This window comes from Euprymna scolopes, chromosome 38 (assembly GCF_053919585.1).
Source record: "Euprymna scolopes isolate OS-2025 chromosome 38, ASM5391958v1, whole genome shotgun sequence".
Classification (NCBI taxonomy): domain Eukaryota; kingdom Metazoa; phylum Mollusca; class Cephalopoda; order Sepiida; family Sepiolidae; genus Euprymna; species Euprymna scolopes.
Genome location: NC_136519.1, coordinates 84671470 through 84678973, shown reverse-complemented (window position 1 = coordinate 84678973; position 7504 = coordinate 84671470). Strand labels below are relative to the sequence as shown.

Below are 7504 nucleotides of genomic sequence, written 5' to 3'. Positions count from 1 at the left end.
AAATGAACGAAATAAAAAAAAAACTTAAAAAACAAAAACTAAAGAGATCAAACTGAATGAAAGAAAAAGGAAAGAAAAATTGACGGATGAAAGTGAATCGTAAAATAAATGAATAAAAAAAATAAATGCAAACAAAAAATAAAAGAATAATTGCAATGAAAAAGAATAAATTCAAAATTTAAAGTAAAGACGAAAGCAAGAGAAATGGAAAACGAATTGAAGAAAAAAATATTTTTTAAAAAATCTTAATCATAAATGGAAGAAAAAAAAACAAAATAAAAAAAATGGTGTTTAATGTTTATCGAAAATGTCCACCAGCATTTCTTGTTTCCAATTTAAAAAGTAGTCAGACATTTTTTTTCAGATTTGAGAGACAAGTAAATCAGTGTTTTTTTAGTCACAGATGATGCAGCCATAATTGATGCATTGCTGTTTGTCAAAACAAGAATCTAAACTAATAAACACCTGTGTGTATGTGTGTGTTTATTTTTATTTCTCTTAGTCTGTTCATTCGGATATCATTTTACGGACGTCAAGGAAAGTAATTATGACATGGTTACTTATATTTAAAGCATAACAATATTCAAAATGTCCGGAAAATTATTAAAAATAAAAAGTTGATGAATAAGAAATGAAAGAAATTTGAATGGAATAAAAAATAAAACGAAAAAAAATGAATAAATATTTATTCTTTTGCTGACTGTTATTCTCATCTACATAGTTGTTCCACCACGTCTCGGCCGACTAATTCTCTGGCCTTCTTCGTGTAATAAAATACTACGAGATAGGAATGTCTTCCAAGCCCCGTGACCTTGTGGATAAAGGTGTTGAATCTCTATGGTTCCAGTTGAACATTGTCTGAAGATAGCGGTTTCAATCCTATCAAAGCAGGCTAGAAAATTACGTGGCCAAAACATTATCAGACAACAACAACAAGTGTTTTATCTATATTTCTCTAAGTTTGTCCGTTTGTCTGTCTGCTCGTTCGCAGATAATTATATGGAAGTCAAGGAAAGTAATAATTACACGGTTACTTACATTTAAAGTATAACAATATTCAAGATGTCCGGAAATTTATTGAAAAGAAAAGTTAATGAATAAGAAATAAGATATCTGAATGAATAAAAAAAAAATAAAATGAAAGAAAAATGAATAGATATTTATTCTATTGCGGACTGTTATTCTTATCCGCATAGTTGTTTCATCACGTCTCGGCCGACTAATTCTCTGGCCTTTTTCATGTAATTAACTGGGACGAGATAGGTATCCCTTTCGGGGCCCGTGACGTTGTGGATAGAGGCGTTGGCACTTACGAAAGCGAACAAATGAATATTAGGATCGCGCTAGCATGGAGTGCACTTCATTCGTCAGAGAAAGTATTGAAAATCTCCAATCAAGAAAGAAACCAAAACCAAGGTGTCCAAAGCATAGAATCAATCATTCTGTACGGCTCAGAATCATGGACGCAAAGCGTATCACGCCGAAAATATCTCGAAAGTAAATATACAAGAATGCTTCGTCTAGCCTACAATATATCCTAGAAAAGTCACTCCCAAACAACTCATTGTATGGTTCCCTACCTCATGTCTCCACTATTGCGAGACAGAGACGCCTAGCACTTGCCGGCCATAATTAGTCGCCATGATGAACCGACAGAAAAGCTCCTGCTTTGGACACCGGTCGCAGAAAGGAGAGTTGGACGTCCATGTGTAACAGTGAAATTGATCATTTAAGATGAAACTGGTCTGGCAGGGATAAGGCGGGTATCAAATGCTTTGCCCGCCATTTGTAAGCCGCCATTTGTAAGCCGCATTTGTAAGCCGAAATAGCTTGAAAACTGCTGATTCCTCTAGCCTCATTTTCTTGCTCACTTTGAGCCGGACCTTTTTTTAGGAAGGGACTTTTTTCTCCTCTCTCCGTTTTCTCTGCTTGAACAAAAGCACGGTCGCCTATCTGTCAGAGTTCGGTCTTTTATTTTTCTCTAATCGCGGGGATTCCCGCGATCAGTCTTACCCTCTTTCCCAAAACACCAACCCCGCCTACCGTTTCTTCTTCCTCTCCCAGCCCCTGTGTATTGACAACAAACAAAACAGGCTTTCTGCATTTTGGAGATGAGTTACTTATAAGTATTACAACTACATTAATATTTCACCAAGCCAGTCCAAAATCTAGTGACAATGCGACACGGTGTGTTAAACTAATGATAACCACCTTCCATGAAGAGATAAAGGGCGCGATCAAGTTAAAAGTTCAGTCCTTCTCCATTCTCAGTAGGATAAACTATATTTTCTCATTTCTGCTACTATATACTTTTAATTAAACTGGAGTTGGCGTATATATTCGCACAAGAGATAAAAGCCTTTTCAACCTGACCCGCCTATACGCCAAAACTAAAGTCCACATAGTCCCCATCAGATAAATGCTGTTCGTGGATAATGCAGTAAGCCCTCCAACAACTCATTGACCGTCTCGCCCATGCTTGCAACGAGGTTGGTTTGACAATAAGCCCCAAGAAAACAAATCTCATGGCACAAGGTGTCAGCAACGTACCCTGCATATCCATTGGAGAACACCCACTTGAGGTGGTGAACGATTTCACCAATTTAGGATCCACCATTTCCAACAACCTCCCAACCTGACTAAGAGAATGTGGAATAACATGCTGCCCATGAAAACAAAGATGAAGGTGTATCAAACATGCGTCATCAGCATCTTATTCTACAGCAGTGAGACATGAGTTTTATACACGTATCAAGCAGACTAGATGGCTTACACCTGCGCCATCTCAAAAAGATCTTAGACATTACATGGTAGGAATGCGTTCAAAAGAAAGACGTTCTCGCCAAAGCAAATCTCCCAAGCATGTTTGCCGTCCTCTCTCAGATTCGTGGCGCTAGCTGTGGAATGTCGTTCGCAAGTGGTATGCCCAAATCCATCAAAACATCCCGTATGGTGAGGTATTAGCCGGCAGCAGACCAACTGGTAGACCACTCTGCAGATTTAAAAATGCGTGCAAAAGAGACTTAAAATCCAGCAACATCAACCCTGCTGACCTCGAATACTCAGCTGCAGACCGTGACTTTTGGAGGGGCAAAGTCGAGAAGTGTGTTTGGTCAAGCGAGGAGAAAAGAAATGAACAATGGGAGGAGACGAGAGTCGGGCAGAGCCTGACGGAGAGTACCCCTGCGGGAAGTGCAACATAATCTGCCGCTCCCGTATTTTTCTGTTTAGTTACTACAGCAGATACCACCACTCAACGTGAGAACCTTTAGGCGCGATTCTCCATAGCCTATCGAGACGGAGGGACGCCAACAACGAGGCTTTACGGGAGACTTACTGCATTTTTACTTTTATAGTGTCTACATATTGTCTCTTAGAAATTAATTTATATTTTACACATGAGTTACGCAGCAAATTAAAATTATTTCTTTTTGGCTGGATATTTAACTTTTGTGTTGTATTAATTTCTTTTAGTGTTTTTGAACATTGTCCAGATTTTATCGCTGGGGTAGGTCGGAAAATGTTTGCAGCTAATATGAGATTGCTTCCAGAAGGCTTCTAATTTAATCAGATATTCTAAACATTCGCTGCCGCAAATTGACCGTTGACAGTTGTTGAAATAATTTGGTCAAGCTTGAAAGAAAAATCGGCCAAAAACAGACGTTGAGGGAATCAGCCAATTACTTCGCGGCTGGACGGGACAGTTATTTCCTTAATAAGTGTTAAGACCAACTCGACACTTTCATCGCCATCTGTCAAACAAAAATACTGCATACATCGAGACAAAAATAAAATGAATATCTAGACGAGTATTTCCCGCTGTTTTTTTTTTTTTTTTTTTGGTTTTTTTTTTCTCCAGGGCGCAGAATTCGTTTATTAGAAACACGTCCGGCGTTGCAAAAATGAAGAATGGATAAATTAATATTAAGAAACTTCTACGATTACTAATCAGCATTAATTTCTTTATTTATTTTCATTTATTTTTATTTTACGAAAAATTATGCCACTCAAAGTACCTGATGTTGATTCATGCAAGATGGTCCAAAAGCAGTATGAAGTATTCCATACGTTTCAGTGGCATTTTTTTCCAAGTTTAAAACAAAGTTGTATTGCATATCATTCTTCTAAAGGGTCCTCACGTCCAGACTGCATTTTTTAAATTCACCAGCTGTGACAATCAGGCTTTAGTAGGGTGTATTCTAATTCTTGCTGTAACTTTAAACTTCATTAAAAAAACTTCAGTTGTTTTTTTTTTCAACACTAATTATTAAAATCCAAAACAAGTTATCAACAATGAAAATAATATTAACAAGTTTTTTTTTTTATTTAAAATATTTTGATAAATTTCTCAACAGTCAGTACATGAAAGCTAGTTTTTAGTCGCGTGCCAGCGACTCTGTAAGTCACACCGTTGGTCGGTCGGTAACACTTTTGTGCTTAGCCTTTTTGGTTAAGATCAAAAGTCAGTTGATAATAGATGCTGTTCTTAGCTTTTTAAGCTTTTCTTGGCCTTTTGGCTAAGATCAAAGTGTAGTATCTGTTCCGGCAGATGCTGCAAGCTATGACTAGCTATGACTAGCAAAGACCAGATGTGGGGGCAACCCCACATGTCTGACCTTTAACCAGCTCCCATTTCCCACCTCTCGGGAGCTGGTCCCCTTTTCCCCTTCCCCCTCCCTTCACTCCTCACATTAAAAATCGGCCTTGTGCCTAATTTGCTCGGTGGGGGAGCAAATAAATACCATCTGTTCCGGAAGATACTGCAAGCTATGACTAGCTATGACTAGCAAAGACCAGATGTGGGGGCAACCCCACATGCCTGACCTTTAACCAGCTCCCATTTCCCACCTCTCGGGAGCTGGTCCCCTTTTTCCCTTCCCCCTCCCTTCGCTCCTCACATTAAAAATTGGCCTTGTGCCTAATTTGCTCGGTGGGGGAGCAAATAAATACCATCTGTTCCGGCAGATGCTGCACTTAAGATAATTTGTACCAGTCAATGGAGGGGAAACCCTCTATACTGGGACAATTATTATTTTTGGTAACCAGAGTGCCCCCTTTTTGCCTGCTTTTAGGGGAGCTGGTTTTTACCTCACATTAAAAACGGCCTTGTGCCTAATTTGCTCAGTGGGGGAGCAAATAAATACCATCTGTTCCGGCAGATGCTGCAAGCTATGACTAGCTATGACTAGCAAAGACCAGATGTGGGGGCAACCCCACATGCCTGACCATTAACCAGCTCCCATTTCCCACCTCTCGGGAGCTGGTCCCCTTTTTCCCTTCCCCCTCCCTTCACTCCTCACATTAAAAATTGGCCTTGTGCCTAATTTGCTCGGTGGGGGAGCAAATAAATACCATCTGTTCCGGCAGATACTGCAAGCTATGACTGGCTATGACTGGCAGGGACCAGATGTGGGGGCAGCCCCACATGCCTGACCATTAACCAGCTCCCATTTCCCACCTCTCGGGAGCTGGTCCCCTTTTTCCCTTCCCCCTCCCTTCACTCCTCACATTAAAAATCGGCCTTGTGCCTAATTTGCTCGGTGGGGGAGCAAATAAATACCATCTGTTCCGGCAGATGCTGCAAGCTATGACTAGCTATGATTAGCAAAGACCAGATGTGGGGGCAACCCCACATGTCTGACCTTTAACCAGCTCCTATTTCCCACCTCTCGGGAGCTGGTCCCCTTTTCCCCTTCCCCCTCCCTTCACTCCTCACATTAAAAATCGGCCTTGTGCCTAATTTGCTCGGTGGGGGAGCAAATAAATACCATCTGTTCCGGCAGATGCTGCAAGCTAGGACTAGCTATGACTAGCAGGGACCAGATGTGGGGGCAACCCCACATGCGTGACCTTTAACCAGCTCCCATTTCCCACCTCTCGGGAGCTGGCCCCCTTTTCCCCTTACCCCTCCCTTCACTCCTCACATTAAAAATCGGCCTTGTGCCTAATTTGCTCGGTGGGGGAGCAAATAAATACCATCTGCTCCGGCAGATACTGCAAGCAAAGACCATATGTGGAGGAAACCCCACATATTAGACCTTGGTCAATGTATGGGCAAGCCGTCATACGAATTGTCACTATCCAGCTCCCCTACTGCCCAGGAAGCTGGTTCCCATTTCCCCTTCACTCCTCACATTAAAAACCGGCCTTGTGCCTAATTTGCTCGGTGGGGGAGCAAATAAATACACTTTTGTCCAAGATCAAAATTTACTATCTATTCTTACTACATGCTGTACTTCTTGTGATATAAAGTGGGGGATCACTTTTGTGTATTAATTTAATGTAAAATAATCACCCACTTTACAACCAGTCAGTCTCAAAGCCATTCAAGTCATTCTCCAGATCATTCAAGCTGTTTTTGAAGTAGTCCATTCAATACATTCTTAAGGTCATTCAATTCATCCTTAAGTTCATTCTAAGTCATTTACTTTTTATTTATTTAAGTCATTTCAGCCAATTTTTCGGCCATTTTAGTTTATCTGTAAGAATTTCATGTCAATCCTACATTCACTCATTCATTCATTACACAAGAGCACACGACTAATGGCTATCGGCCTTGTTTCTCGTTTTGAAGTTGATTATTTCTCGTTTTGAAGTTGATTATTTCTCGTTTTGAAGTTGATTATTTCTCGTTTTGAAGTTGATTATTTCTCATTTTGAAGTTGATTATTTCTCGTTTTGAAGTTGATTATTTCTCGTTTTGAAGTTGATTATTTCTCGTTTTGAAGTTGATTATTTCTCGTTTTGAAGTTGATTATTTCTCGTTTTGAAGTTGATTATTTCTCGTTTAGAAGTTGATTATTTCTCGTTTTGAAGTTGATTATTTATCGTTTTGAAGTTGATTATTTATCGTTTTGAAGTTGATTATTTATCGTTTTGAAGTTGATTATTTCTCGTTTTGAAGTTGATTATTTCTCATTTTGAAATTGATTATTTCTTACTTTGAAATTGATTATTTCTCGTTTTGAAGTTGATTATTTCTCGTTTTGAAGTTGATTATTTCTCGTTTTGAAGTTGATTATTTCTCGTTTTGAAGTTGATTATTTCTCGTTTTGAAGTTGATTATTTCTCGTTTTGAAATTGATTATTTCTCGTTTTGAAGTTGATTATTTCTCGTTTTGAAGTTGATTATTTCTCGTTTTGAAATTGATTATTTCTCGTTTTGAAGTTGATTATTTCTCATTTCGATATTATTTTTCACTTTGCAGCTGATTATTTCTCATTTTGATAATCATTTCTCATTTTCAAGTTGATTATTTCTAATTTTGAAGTTAATTAATTTTTTACTTGAAAATAAGTTCATTTTGAAGTTGATTATTATTATTTTGATGCTGAATTTTCCCTCCAGATAAAACAAAGTGTTGTCTTTGAAATTCCATGCTGATTTCCGAGTTGGACATTGATTCTTCAATTTGATAGAAATCTCAAGAGCATAAATATGTGTATATGTATGTGTGTATGTATATGCGTGTATATATGTATGTGTGATTATATATAGAGAGGT

At 38.7% G+C, this 7504-nt stretch overlaps 1 pseudogene; it reads left to right on the top strand.

The window, feature by feature from the left end:
- Positions 1–4497: 4497 nt before the first annotated feature.
- LOC145263414 (U2 spliceosomal RNA) lies at positions 4498–4661 on the top strand (annotated as a pseudogene).
- Positions 4662–7504: the final 2843 nt, after the last annotated feature.